The sequence below is a fragment of the Sciurus carolinensis genome, chromosome 2 (genome assembly GCF_902686445.1).
Source record: "Sciurus carolinensis chromosome 2, mSciCar1.2, whole genome shotgun sequence".
NCBI classification, from domain to species: domain Eukaryota; kingdom Metazoa; phylum Chordata; class Mammalia; order Rodentia; family Sciuridae; genus Sciurus; species Sciurus carolinensis.
The window spans coordinates 140,734,826-140,750,153 of NC_062214.1; the positions used below are offsets into that span (position 1 = coordinate 140,734,826).

The following is a 15,328-nucleotide window of genomic DNA, read 5'->3' on the forward strand; positions in this document are numbered from 1 at the left end:
TCGGAGGTTAACAAGCCGTTGTTCTCTTTGATAACCAGTCTTCATCCTCTCTTGACCCCCATCATTCATTATCTATACTGCCTGACCTTTTCCCTGCCTCAGTTTGTGGAGGAAAGTGATGCACCCTGTCCACTTAGGCCAGGCAGGACTCTGGAAGATTGCTTTTTTGGCAGAGAAAGCATGTGGGGGTGAGCACAGAGGGCCCATTTTATAGAATTATTCTCTTAATCTCGTGTCCCCGCCATTCTCATCTGTCCCCTAACCTTGGTTCAGGTAGCCATGGGTGGCATTATAGTCCCACCAAAGTCCCCATTCTGTTCCTGGTGGTCAAACTAGACTACATGCCTAGTGTGTCCAGGCATGGGCTGGATTCACCTCCCCTCCTAAGAAATAAGCAAATGATGTAAAAAGGAAAAGTGAATTTAATGTATTTTGGTCAAAATTGAGGAAGCAGCTAATTTATCTCCACTATCCTCTAGAAGTGGTTATGATTTATAGCAACAAAACCCAGGAAATATACATATGTAGATTTAGTTGGGCTGTGTTGGCCAAAGAATATGTCACGATTCCTATTTGCCTGGGCCAGGAGGTAGCTCCTCAGTTTTGATTCACAGCATAAGGAATTTCAGACAGAAATAACTTCACCAGGAAGCAGTTGGGGAGGCTAATTTGGGACTTTTAATTTCAAGGGGGCTCTCTTACAACATGGAGGAGGTGGACGATGCCAGTCTTGATGATCAACTGGAAATATCATTTTTTGAAATGAAATAATGGGGACCTGGGACTGAGGCAAAGGAAGAGTCTCAGCTTTCTGACTTTGTGGATCCTTGCTTCATGAGTACAAACAGAAGAGGAGGGAGTGATGGGTTCAGTTTAAGTCTGCTTCAGTCTGGGGTTTCGTGGAACATCTGGTTGGAGATTACAGTTGGTCAAATAAGCTTGAGGCTCAGGAGAGAGGTTTGGTTTGGAGATAGTAGATTTTAGAGTCATCTGCGTGCAGATGTTTTCAGAGCCATGACTGTGAATGAGATTGCTCAGGACCAGAGTGTCAAATCAGAGGACAGGAGCAAAGGCCAAACTGAGGAATCTCAATTAAGGTGGCAAGGAAAGAAGTCAGAGAATGGAGTTGAAAAAGAATGACAGGACAAGAGAAAGGAGGAAGTATGTCATGGAGGGAAAGGAGTTAATAACTCCGAGGAGGTTAGCAGTATCGAATATCTGAGTGACTTGAAAATGACTCTGAATTTGGCCATCATGAGTCAAGAGGAGAACATGAAAACAGATTTTTAAAAAAATTTTATTTTTTTTAATTGGTAAAAACTAAATAAAATAGTATGTTTCGGTCTGCATGGGAGGTGAAGAAGTAAAGTCATCCAGTGTTCATTATCATTTCAAGAACTTTCCCTCGAAGGTAAGAAAAAAGAGATTTGTACCTTGAAGGTACTGAAAAGTCTAGGAATTATGCTTTTGAGATATCATAATGGTAGAAACTTGAAATTTGAAATTTAGGAGAATTCAAGAGGCTGGTCTGGTGATTATTGAGCTAGATTAAAAAAAAAAAGACTTTTTTTGCCTTCCTTTTTGGGTGTTGCTATAGGAGGGTTTTAAAACTGGCTGTGACTTTGAAAGGTGTAAACCTGCCTTGAAGTGCCCTCCAGAAATACTTGAGACAAAGGACAATTTAGCGAAGAATCCCCACTGCTGCTGCATACCCAGGGTGGCTCAGTGCCTGGCACGATGAGGTTTAGATAATGGCAAAAAAGGCGAAAAGCTTTCAGCATCTTTGCTGACTCCAAGAAGCAGAAACAACCTGCCCTCCGGCAAAATGCATTTCCCTTCTGAAATTCTGTCAAATAAATTCAGAGGGACACACAAAAAAATGGAAATGTATCTCACAACATGTGCTGCTATGGCCACACAGCCCCTATTTCATAGATTGTGCGCGATGATTTTCAGCACTAAGTCTGATTTCTCTGGCATGTACATTGTATAAAAGAACTCGTGGAGGTACAACTTTATAAGGGAACTTGAGAGGGCATTGCACAAAAATGAGACGACAGATACTATATAAGCAAGAAGAAACCTTTTCCTCAAAAAATGAAGGCACTCCATAATAACATTCAAGGAAAATTACATACCTTCCAGGTGCTCTCCACATTCAGTCTTAGCAATGACAAGAAATGCAGCCTAGTTTTAGCATTTCATTTGGAGTATCACAGCCCTAGCTGGCTTTGAATGGGCTTATTTTTCAAGAGCTGAAGTCTCTCGGCTTCTGAAATGATTGGTATTCCTCTCCTATCTAGCAGCTGTTGGAAGGTTTTTTATTTAACCAGTGAAGAGTTCCAAAATAGAAGTGTTGTCCTGGATGTATTTTAAAAACACGCATTTCAGGCCTTTCCTCCTTAACGTGAAGTAGCAGATAAGAATTCCAAAGTGTAAGTGACAAGATAGCGTTGACATTGACTCACAGTGCTAAGGAATAAGGCATAAGGAATCTACAGATGCCTCTACACGTCAGCATTCAAAGCAAACACTGCAACTGTCATATTCAACATGCAAAAGCTAAGTAGGTTTAGTACCAACTGTGATTCACTGCAATGCTTTTGGAATTGAGTGTTCTGGGAATAAGTTTTACAGTTATTAGATGGCTAAGTCGAATACCCCTTTTATTTGAATTTTTGTTTTCACAAAAGTTTTAGAAATGTGTCACCCAATTTATTAACGTAGTGTTTTTCCTGTTGTTGTAAAAACTGAGCTTGACTGTGAACTCTATGCCTGTTGAAGGTCAGAGCAGTTGTTTTCTCTGTATTCTCCAGTGGATCCATTGTTGGTGGTTATTAGCTATTTCGTGTTCTGGATCTTGTGATTGGTCTGTGTAATCTGTTTTCAAGCACCTTCCCTCCATTGCCTTGTCAAGTTTTTATAGTATTTTATTTTATTCTCAGTATAATATTCAATCTTCAAGTATTTGACATGGGTGGGGTACTTCAACTGCTAAAATGATACAGAATTTAATTAGTTGTGGTGGTATACACTTGTAAGTCCTGCAACTCTGGAGGTTGAGGCAGGGGGATCACAAGTTTGAGATCATCTGGGCAACTTAGCAAGACCCTATCTCAAAATAAAAAATGAAAAAGGGCTAGAGGATAAAGTGCCCTTGGTCCCCAGTTCTGCAAAAAATAAAATTAAAAATACAAATAAAATGATAAAGAATTTGCAAAATAATTTATAATGTAATAGGAAAAGAGACATGTTCTACTGAAAAGCAAAACTTCCTGGGATTGAATCCTGGCTCAATTACTTGATAGCTATATGATCATAAGAACTAAATGTATTTTGTCTCAATTTTCTCCTGGTAAAATGGAGATAATATTAACATCTGCCTTGTAGAGCTGCTTGTAGTATTCCTAAAGTGTTTAGATCAGGTTCTAGTACACAGTATGTTCCAGGCAGGTGTTAGCTGTGATTTCTATCACCCTAGATCCCTAATCCTAGTTAGACCAGAGGGTGCACCTGCCTGTGTGTGCCCTGGAAGGGAAAGGCATTTCCCTCTGAGAGCATAGACCTTTTCCCAGAGCTGAAAAAGAGTCTTTCTCCTGAGTCTGTACTGTCTGGCCTTTTATGTATGACTATTCTTAGATTGGGTTTATATGTCCTTTAAAGGGAGACAATATATTGAAAAATGTTTTAAAATTTTAAAAAAGAGGAAGAAGAAGAAGATAAAAACACAAAGGAACCCTGAACTAGGTTGTTATGTTTTTGTTTGCCTCTCTATAGTCTTAACATCTAGAAAACAATTTCTGGTTTCTAAATTATGGTAAATTGAGAGTTTCAATGGATTAATCAACGTTTTCTGTAATAAGCTACTATCGAAGACAGTGAGTAATTACATGAATTACAAAACATAAAAGTAAACCAAAATATAATGAGAAAAGGTGATTTATTAGCACTTTCCTCATGCTTCTGTGTGTAGCTTGATGTATGCAGAGAATAGCAATCAGGTTGGCTTCCCTCCTCTAGGGGTAGGCAGTAACTGGAGGATTCTTTTGATCATTTTATTCATTTTGTGTTAAAACTATAGCACTTCTAATTTATAGACATATTGTGAATGTCAAGGAAATGTCACCCAAATCATTGAAATACAGTGAAATTTCATCTGTTATATTTAAGTAACAGGTTGCCCTGGGCTCCAAGGGAAGCAAGCTTAAATGGAACTGGGATTTTTGACTGTTCAATTTCAGCACTTTAAAGACACAGAATAATCAAGGTGAATTTCTTAAAGGAAGAGGCTGTGAGGATAGAAAGGTAACTGTGAGGTATTTCTGGATAAGCCATTAAGTGGCAGATTGGCACTCGGTTACATTTCAGACTCTGATTTGTTTGATTTAATGTGAATCACCTTTTTTTCCCCTTTCAATCGAAGCCCAAATCCTATAATGGAGATACTTAAATGAACCCTCTGGGTCACTTAGGTATCTATCTCAGCATCCCTTTGAGAAATTCAACAGTCTGTTATAAAAATTGAATTTTATGTTTCTGTCAATGCCTAAGGAAAAATTTGATTATCCTTCTCATTTTTCCCAATCCTTTAACTAAATTGGATTGTTTGCTGATTTACCCTTTACTTTCCATTGCCACAACAGTTTTTCAGTTCAGACTTTACAGTACAAACTGACAAGAATATAAATGTTTATCTTCCTGGAAAAGCAGCATGTGAAGCTCTATTTACCTTTGGGCTCGTATGGATCTACAGTCCAACCCCAACTGGCTGCATATCAGCAGGGTGATCTTGTGTGCATCACGTGATTCTGTAGTTGTAGTTGTCAGTCTCTTGGAGGACAGTGGGGATACTGATGGTGACCTTGCATGGGATTTGGTAAGGTAAGAGAAGGTAATGCAGGTGGATGTACTGGTTACTCAGGAGGCACTCAGATGCGCTGTACCACATGTCCTCTCAACCCCCAAATCATGTTTCATTTGTTGAAGAAACAGAACCAAGGATACATCTAGACTCAGGATCTGTTAGGATAGAAATCAAAGATAATGCATCTTAAATCCATCTGTATTAAACAGGGTTTGACCATATTCAGAGAAACAGAATCAGTAGGCGATTTGTCATGAGAAATTGGCTTTTGCAATGTGGAGATTGACTGGTCGAGTCTGAAATCCACAGGGTTGACAGGAAGGGCAGGGAACGCAGTGCTGTTGACAAGTGGAATTTCTTCTTTATGGGAGCCTTGGTTCTGCTTTTAAGGCCTTTTATCTGACTGCATCATGCCCACATTATCTAGGATCATCTCCCTTAAAGTCAACTGCTTGTGGATATCAACTGCATCAAGGTATAAAATACCTTTCTAGAAACACCTAGATTAGTGTTTGACTTAATAACTGAGGATTATAGTGTAGTAAAGCTACACAGCAAGAAGATCATTGCATCATACATTTGACCTGTTCAGTACTGGGGATCAAACCCAGGGCTTTGAGTGTTAGGCAAACACTCTACCACTGAGGTACATCCCCAGCAGCCAAGAACATACTTTTAATACAGTAAAATATAAGCCTAAATCCTGCCCCCGCCAAACTGCAGCAAATAAGGAAAATTGTATAGTTTCATTAGCATAGGCCAAATGTGAAGACCCTCCATAAAATACCTATTAAATATTCTGTCTACAATCAAAAATTATGCAGTTTTTAATACTTGATTGATTAAGAGTCTGTCTCTCCCACTGGAGGATAAGCTGCATGAGGGTGGGGCTCTGCTGCGCTCATTCCTCACTCCCGCACACCTTGAACAGTGCTTGGTATAAAACAGGGACTAGTAGGATAAGTCAATAATTTCTTCCATAGAAGGGTTGAATTTTATTTCCTTGTCTGAATGAACAGTTTTCTATTATATTTATTGGCTCATTTTTTGGCTCTGGTTTCTTGCTGCTAGCTCAAAGCTGAGGATAATACATTCCCCTAGAGATAATTTGGATTCTATCCTTTTCTCACAGGGAATAGCCCTGTTACTAGAGCAGCTAAAGATCAGAGCAACAATTTATTGGTGTTTTTAGGATATTTGTATTCGTCCCTTTATCCCCACATCTTCCTAGTAAAAGATAAATAATCTTTCAAAATTTGTGAGTTATTTAATACATAAAAGACTATGTAATAATATGTAAGTTATGAATTATAATAACAATACACTCATAAATCCACTGATCAACATACTAATATACTGCTGAAAATGCTGTTCTCATCATCTTTTTCCCCATCACCCCACCTCCCTTGAAAAATCACCAGTGTTCTGAATTTTGTATTTATCCTTTGCTTGGTGTTCTTTGTAGGTCTACCAGGCATGCATGTACCCAAAACAATGTTATTTCACTTTTGCTTCCTTTTAACTTTATATAAGCAGTATCACAATATTTATTTTGGTCACTGATATTTCTTGTTTAGTGCTATGCTTCTGACATGTATCCAGTGGCTATCTATAATCATAATTCATCTTTAAAATTTTGATTCATTGTACACAAATGTGGTACAACTTTTCATTTCTCTGGTTATACACAAAGTAGAGTCACACCATTTGTGTAATCATACGTGTACATAGGGTAATGTTTGTCTCATTCTATTATCTTTCCTTCCCCACCCCCTACCTCCTTCCCATTCCTCATTTTCCTCTATACAATCCATCCTTCCTCCATTCCATTCTTGCCCCACCCCAGTTATATATCATTATCCACTTTTCAGAGAAATCATTTGGCCTTTGGTTTTTTGGGATTGACTTACTTTGCTTAGCATTGTATTCTCCAACTTCATCCATTTACCTGCAAATGCCATAATTTTATTCTTCTTTATGGCTGAATAATATTCCATTTTGTATATATACCACAGTTTCTTTATCCATTCATCTGCTGAAGGGCATCAGTTGGTTCTATCATCTAGCTATTGTGAATTGAGCTGCTATAAATATTGATGATCACTGAAGTATGCTGATTTTAAGTCCTTTGGGTGCAGGCCAAGGAGTGGGATAACTGGGTCAAATGGTGGTTCTGTTCCAAGTTTTCTAAGGAATTTCCATACTGCTTTCCAGAGTGGCTACACCAACTTGCAATCCCACCAGCAATTTATGAGTGTACCTTTTTCCCACATCCTTACCAACACCTATTGTTTCTTGTATTCTTGATAATAGACATTCTAATTGCAGTGAGATGAAGTAGTAGAAGACAGGAAATAATTAACCATAATTCATTTACTTTGTGAAAAATCTTTCATTGAATGGTTTGTACAACAGTGTAGTATCAGTTCTCCTACTGTCAGTGACCATCACCCACAATTTTTTTTCTGTTATAAACAATATCACTGTTATGATTTAGATATCAGGTGTCCCCCAAAAGCTTACGTGTGAGACAACATAAGAAGGTTTAGAGGTAAATGGTTGGGCTGTGAGCCTTAACCTAATCATTACATTATTAATCCCCTAATAGGGATTAAGAAGATGGTAACCGAGGGCAGGTAGGTTGGGGCTGGAGGAGTTGGGACCCTGGGAGCATGCCTTTGGTCTTTTTTTTTTTCCTTGTTGAGCAGAGCTCTCTCTCTCTTTGCTTCCTGGAGTCATGTTCCCACTGCTTTCCTCTGCCGTGATATTCTGCCTCATATCAGGCCCTGAGGAATAAGGACAGCTGTCTGTGAACTGAGACCTCTGAAACCGTGAGCACCGAATAAACTTTTCCTCCTCTAAAATTGTTCTTGTCATGTCTTTTGGTCATGGCAGTGAGAGAGCTGACTAAAACTGTCACTATGAATTTTCTCGTACACATATCCTGAAGATTATGCATGGGAAATGGACATTAGAGGTTATCAGACCCAAACTCTATTTCATTTATAGATGAATAAGTTGAGGTTCAGAACTTGCAGGCTGCTGGTAGTCAGGATGGAGGTGAGGTCTCCTAGTTCTCATCCAGCATGTTTTCTGTCAATTTGTGTCATCTCTTTATGAGTATGTTGAAGCTTATTTTCAAAAATAAAGTTAGTTTAGTTTTATAATGATTGGTAAGATCTGGCTAAATGTTGTCTCTCTCTCTGTCTCTGTCTCCTTTGTGAAAGGAATGCAGGCTTACCTCCTATGAGAAAGAGGAAAGGGGGAATTGGGAGCTGGTCTGGGATAAGGAGCAAATCTTTTGCCCTTGGCAAAGTCGCCTGTTACCTATTTTTATACTTTGTATTTGAGTGGAACATGCATACAGAAAAGTGTGCCTGCCATGCATAACCAGCTTGTTGAATTTTAGCAAAGTGAACACAACCATGTAACCAGCACACAGGTGCAGGTTGAAAACATCACCAGTGTGACAGACGCCACCCCCTCCCCCTGGCCCTAAGTCTCCCCTTCAGTGCTGCTCCCTCTCCATGCCACCCCCATCTACCTCCTGGGCAAAACCTTTTGAATTTCAAGATGTGTTGGAAAGCTGCTGCTGTGGTCCTGTGAGTTATACGGCTCACTGAAGAAAAAGATCAGTTAAAGCTCAGCTCCAATATTTCCTTACCATGTGACATTGGGTCCCTTTAACTCTCTGGTCTCATTTGCCTTATCTGTAAATGGAAATAATAAGGAATTTCTGTCTGGCAGGAAGTTTAAGTGAGCTAAAACAAGTGGAACCTTCTAATACAGGTCCTGGGAGAGAGTATTCGGTAAATGTGGGGCCCTGAGAGCTGGGTGTGTCTATGACTTTGGGCTTATGAACTCATGGGACATCACAGCTGACCTGTACCACCTTTGACATGTGCACATTCTCCTGTCTCTGTTTCCACTGTCCCTTTCCTTAGGCATTTTTCTATTCTAGGGACAAGCTTTCCAAGCCATTCTTCTTCCTGAATGAAGTAAAACTAGTATTCCGATATGTGGCCTAGTCTCACGTTGGCAGCCCTGGTTTTCCTATTGTTAGTTGAATATGAGCTTTGATAAAACTCTCAGTGCACCTGAAGAAAGCAGCAACGTAGATCCATGGTCTCTTTCGTATTTATGCTCCAGACATGAAGCTTGTTTCAAGTTACGATTCTTGACGCCATTGGAATGCAGTGCCACTCTGATTAACTCCTATGCTGGGCTGTGCTCTTCAGTGCTGAATCAAGGTTCATATTTCTATCTTTATTAAGAGCTAATGGCAGATGCTCAATGGGAAGCAAATATAATGCTCTTCACTTCTGCGATCCTGGTTTCTATATCATTTCTGTACTTAGAATAACGGCCTCTTCATTTTATATATTCCTTCATAGTTTTTATCTTTTCCCTTATTTACTGAAATCATTATGCAGGGTGACAAGATGTGGACCAAGTGTATATTTTATATGTGACTACTTACCTGAGAAGAGGATGAAACATTTTTTCCCCCTGCCATAGTTTTATTTTCTATGCAGTATAAGCACAGTTTTTAATTGTGTCATGAATTTCATGCCCATTAATTTGAGGAAATCGACCATGTTTGTGACTTTCACGAGGCTGTGGAAAGTTCATCAGTTTGCTTAGACATACCTGTAAATAAAAATTAGTGTAGAGTAATAAAGTATAAAACTGTGGATGAAGAGAAAAAAGCAAAAGTCATACTTATGGTATGCTGTATGTGCTTTTCTCTTTTGTCTTAATATCACCATGCCAGAGTAAAGGCACCATGAAAGTCAGAAATCCATGTGGTGGCATCAAGGCGATGGTATCTCTTTATCAGGTATCTTAAGGGTTTTCAGGCACCAAATATAAGTTCTTACAGAGAGCAACAGATGAATTCCATGTCCTAAAAGAAACTCATGTGTTTCAGGTTCATTTTTTATTTCATTTTTATTAAAGCATTATAAGGTTTATATTTTATTACATTAAAAATGAGGAATAAAGGAGAGAGGCTCAAATGATTTGTTTAAATTTATCGAGGACAGAATGTCCTTGGAGTGCTCTAGGAAGCTGGGAAATGAGCTAACGTGTCCAACATGTTATGGTTCTTGATTTCTTATAACTGTCACATACAGCAATGTTTACTAATTGAATAACAAACATTTATTCAGTTCTGCCCCTGTGCCAGACCCCTCCAGTTTCCATACTGGAGATGCGATGGAGAGCAAGGTATGGTCTACCCATGGAATTAGTCTGGTGGGGAAGTCAGATAGGAAACAATCACAATCCAAAGATGTAAGTGCGGGAGTGGGACCCTCCAAGGATTGTAGTATCTTTGCTGTGGCAGTGATAAAAATATCAGGATCGATCCTACTTTACTTCTGGATCAAGACATGTCTTGAGTATTCCCAGTGGAAGATGAATACAAGTTTTCCAGTAGGATGAATGGGAGGACATCACAACCAACAAGTGCCGGGGCAGAGTGTTGTTCAGGGAAATGCAAGGCGCCCATGTCAGGTGCTTTTGTCAGATCTATCTAATGTCATCCAATCAGGCACTGGGGATATCACAATCCTTCTCTGTTCCCACAACCAGTAGGAGCTTAAATCCTTTCAGTCCTACCTTCATAACATGGCTCCTGCCCATCACCTCTGCCTTTTCTCCTTTGCTAGTGTTTATCTCCTCACCTCCGACCTGGACCATTGCAGTTGCCTTCTAGATCATCCTGCTGCCTCAGTGTTGCCTGTCTTGGATCTGTTCTGCACGGTGCTCCCAAGTACTCTTTCTACGCCCAAACAAAATCTTTGTATGTAATAACCATCAATGCATTCCTACTGGCAATGGGATAAATCTAAATACTTATAGAAATTCCTACGATCTGGCTCCTGTTTTGACAATATTTTCATGTTTTATTTGTATTTATCTTGAAAGGAAACATGAGAACTCTGGGGCAGAGATAACAGTTATTACTTGTAGCAATAATTGCACTGCTTCTCCACACTCAAAAAAATCAAAGTTGTTGTAGTGAGAGTCAGATGTTATCCTGCATGTTGCTGGGGCTGGGCCAGATCAGGGGAGTCCACACTGTAGGAAAGGAACCCTGAAACTATAGATCTGGGAGTTTATATGGGCTACAAATTGTCCTTTCCCCTCTTAAGACAGGGAGAAAAACCTTTACTGTCTGGTTCCAAGACTTGGGGTTGCATCTGTCTCTGACATGTGAACACTAAGGAGATGGGTCTCCAAACCTCTCTGCGCATCTCTGGCTATTCACATACCCTTTAACTCCTAACGCTTGCCTTTAACGCAGGTTCCAATTTTCTTTATCCACAAAGTTTAAATATTTTCAATTTCACACTGCTGTCTTCCCAGGCTCACCCCTACTGGCTCCCCTTGCTCAAACACTGTTCCACCTTCTACCTCTGCTAAAGTACTTGCAGAGGAGGAAAAACATCTCCCATTCCCATTCCCTTTAACGGTCTAAGGTTGACGAACTGGTCCTGTGACAAAAGACAGATTAACAAGAGAAAAGCAAAAAACAAAAAACAAAAAATGGAAGTTCATTAACATGCACACCTCATGGATATGTGGAGAGACCCATGGAAAAATAAGCAATTCTTGGAGGAGTAGAGAATTCAGGCTGAAAGACCACCTTTGGCTATAATGACAGAGTGTTGGTGGAGATGGTGTTGGAGAGGTGACCAGGGAAAGCCCCTTAAACATCAGGTTTTGTTATGCGGATTTAGTGCCATAGGGCCTTCTCCACTGAGAAGAGTCTCTGGTAATTCAGAGTCATTTTTCTCTTCTTGGTTCAGAGGGAGACACACTTACAAATGAGATTTCCTTTATAGATGTAAATTTTTCTTGCAAAACTATAACTTCTCTGTTTTCTGAGTACCTATTATTTATCAAAATAATGAGCTTGGAACAATCCTTATGCCAAAGAGGCGTGTTTTAGGGTGGCGCTTGGTCTCCTCCACTACCTCACTGTTTCATCCCTCCGGCCTTTCTTTGTCGTCTGTTTCAGTATTGCCCAGGAATATTTTTAGCTTGTAATTTCTATTGGGGAAAAATTTGCAGACAGTGGAAAGCACAGATCTTAAGTTTACAATGTGGTAAGATTTCATAAATGTATGCGCCTCTGTAATATTGACCTAATCAAGCCTTAGACCATTTCTGTCACACCATGTTGTGCCCAGATCATGAATCCCCAAAGACCACCAGGGAGAATCCCCAAAGACCACCAGGGAGCCGTCTTTGATGCAAAAGCAAAAGGGTCTTTATTGCAAACTCGAGCTTGGATTCAACAGCGTTCACTGATGCAGCAGGTACTGGCTGACAGCCCCGAGTCTTGATTCAGCGAGATTTTTTTAAAAAATTTATTTTTATTGTAAACAAATGGGATACATCTTGTTTCTCTGTTTGTACATGAAGTGGAGGCATACCATTTGTGTAATCACACATTTACATAGGGTAATGGTGTTTGATTCACTCTGTTACTTTTTCCTTCCCCCCACCCCTCCCACCCCTCTTTTCCCTCTATACAGTCCTTCCTTCCTCCATTCTTGCCCCCCTCCCACCCCCCATTATGTGTCATCATCCGCTTTTCAGCGAGATCATTCGTCCTTTGGTTTTTTGAGATTGGCTTATCTCTCTTAGCATGATATCCTCCAATTTCATCCTTTTGCCTGCAAATGCCATAATTTTATTATTCTTTATGTCAGTGGGATTTTTATGAGCTCCACAGTAGAGCGGGAAATTTGAACAAAGCAAAGTACACGGTTGGCTGATCTTTCAACATGTGTGGTTTGGCATGTTTCCATTGGCTTAGGGTACCCAGGTCTTAACATTTTGACATATATGGAATGGAATGCTAGGCATTGGCTTGTTAGCTCCTGATTGGTTGTTTGCCAAAGGCCAGTCTAATCTAGTGGCCTTCCTGGAATTGGCTATCTGAGCTCCAGGAAATAGAAATCTAGGCCTGAAATCTTTCATGCCCTAAACGCAGCCTGTCATGGCCGTGGTTCAGCTCCCTTTTCAACCAGAAGGTTCCTCTGTGCCCTCCTCACACTGTCTCCCTTGTCCCCCATAATACTATTGTCCTATCAGCATCTGTTAAGTTAGCCTCTTCTTGAGCTTCTTGTAAATGGACTCATACAATATGTACTCATATCTTCAGCTTCTTTGGCTTAACATATTTTTTGAAATATACCCATGTTACTGAGTGAACCAGAAGATGATTCCTCTTTACTATGAAGTAGTTTCCCTTGTATGAATATTGCTCAATACATTCATCTTATTCTTATGGGTTGTTTTCAGTGCTTGTGAATGAAGCAGCCATAAAATTTCTTATTTGTCATTTTCGTGTGCCTATCTTTTCATTTCTTTTCGGTGAGTACTAGAGGTAGAATTGCTAGGTTGTAGACGGAATGTGTGCTTAATTATATATGAAGCTGCAAACTGTCCCCAGGTGGTTGTACCCTAGCTCCATTATTTTTGCACATACTCTTCTCTCTGCCTGGGATGTCCTGATTTCTTCTGCTTAGAGAACTTTCTCATCTTTCAAGTCATAGCTCAAGCTTCACCTCTGTGAAAGCTTCAACAGAGTTGTGTAAACCTCTGTTGCCTTAGCCATTGTGCTCCATGTACTACTCGCCTAGTCTGTGGAAAACAGGAATAGTGTCCTTTGTACCTTCTGCACTCAGTGAAATGATGTGTTCTGGGCTGCTACTGACATTAATGTATTAGATATCATTCATTCATGCCATAAATTCTATTGAAGGGTTATCATGCCAGGCAGTGTGTGTGTGTGTGACAAGTTTATAAGTAAGAAAAGTTATGACATGAACATGCTAATTAATTTTTTCACCAGTGAATGGAGGACTCTGATGGATGAAAGAAGTTATCTTGGGGACCAGGAAGTTATAGAGGCCAAACTGGTTGTGTATTCTTTTTGTTTATAGAGTGAAAATCCAGGAAAGGCTAACAGAAGTCACACAGGATGGAACTAAAGCTACTGTTGCTTCAACAAGGCAAGAAGAAATAAACAAGAGGGATGTATATGGATTATTTACTACTTAAGGTTACAAAACATCATTATCCCCTAATTCAGCTGTGAGAAGGTGGCATAGCAAAGAAGGGTATCTTATTACTTACAATATCCCATTTCTCTTATACTGTTTTTTGGGTTGTAAAATATTTTATCTTTAATTCATCAAAAGATCATGACTTTTTTGTCTTCTGTGGAGCTGACCTAACCACGGAGCTTCCACTGACTAGACATGGGCATTGTGGGTTGTGGAGCAAGATGAGAAACCACACCCAGATGATATGTGCTATGTAACAGAAAACAGAACATTGATTTTACCTCTCCTGTATCCTTTTAAAAACAGGCTTCATAGTAAGAAAATATTTTAATAGTTTGTTTTCAAAACTCTATTGTTTCCTCCCTTCCTGTACAATTCCCAGGTAGAAAAATTATTACTTAGTAATTAGCAAGGTTGATAATGAGAAAGCAGTTCTGAAAAGTAGATAGATTTCAAAGATCTCAGCATGCAGAAGCTGAAATATTAACAGCAACAGCTGCTTGTAAACGATGGCTGTTAGCTGAAATTTACATATTAAAGAGCAGAAAACATCTAAGAGCTCTTCGTTCTTAACATTTTAATGCTCAAACTAAGATGATATGACACTTTAGGTTGGTGACTTTTAAGTTTTATTCTTCAGAAATGCATTAAAGACAGATGAGTAAGCTTCTGTCTCTACCAAAAACACCTTAGGACAATATTTATGCTCTACCGTTCTTAGCTAATGTGACAGTTTTTCTAAGAACATACAATCAGACGCTAATCCATGAGTTTCACTGTCTCTAACAGAAGGTGCTTAAAGGACTTATGGAAAAGAGTGCATTTGAGGAATAGGAATTCTTTTAATGAACTAAAGGAAAATGCGGATTTGGGGGTGAACTACTAATACAGTATATGTGGTATGTATTCACTGAATGTGTGCAATGTTCAAAATGCTGTGGAGGAAAAATTGAAGACATGCAACCTATCCAGTGACTTTGAGAAATTTTAGATCTAGATGGTGCTTTGAAACAACTGAGTGGCACATTTACATATTAACACAAATAAATGCAAATTTCAGCATAGAGAGAGTGAGTCCTGAAATAGCTTGAAAAGAGTCTTTTAGTGTGATTTTTATTATGAGCTTAACCTACTTTAAAAATGAAATCTGGTAGAAACTGAAAAACCTTTTCCAGCTCTTGGGATTTTATTTTAGGTCACCGTTAAGGTACAGATATATTTTTATTAAATTAAAAAGTAACCTCATTTTTTATTACCCATATTTTAGAACATACTTCATAGAAAGAGAGGATACAAATCACTTAATAACTTCAAAACCAGAGAGACTCACTGTTCGTTCTGTCCATTGTCTGTTTGTATGGATAGGTGTTCTTGTACA

The 15,328-nt window shown here is 39.2% G+C and overlaps 1 long non-coding RNA gene across 1 annotated transcript in view; it reads left to right on the forward strand.

Moving 5' to 3' along the window:
- Window positions 1–1,325: 1,325 nt before the first annotated feature.
- Window positions 1,326–15,328, forward strand: part of LOC124971811 (uncharacterized) — a 41,588-nt gene continuing 27,585 nt past the window's right edge. The window contains exon 1 of the long non-coding RNA XR_007106372.1: window positions 1,326–1,411. This is a non-coding gene — a long non-coding RNA (uncharacterized LOC124971811). The remainder of the gene's footprint in view (window positions 1,412–15,328) is intronic.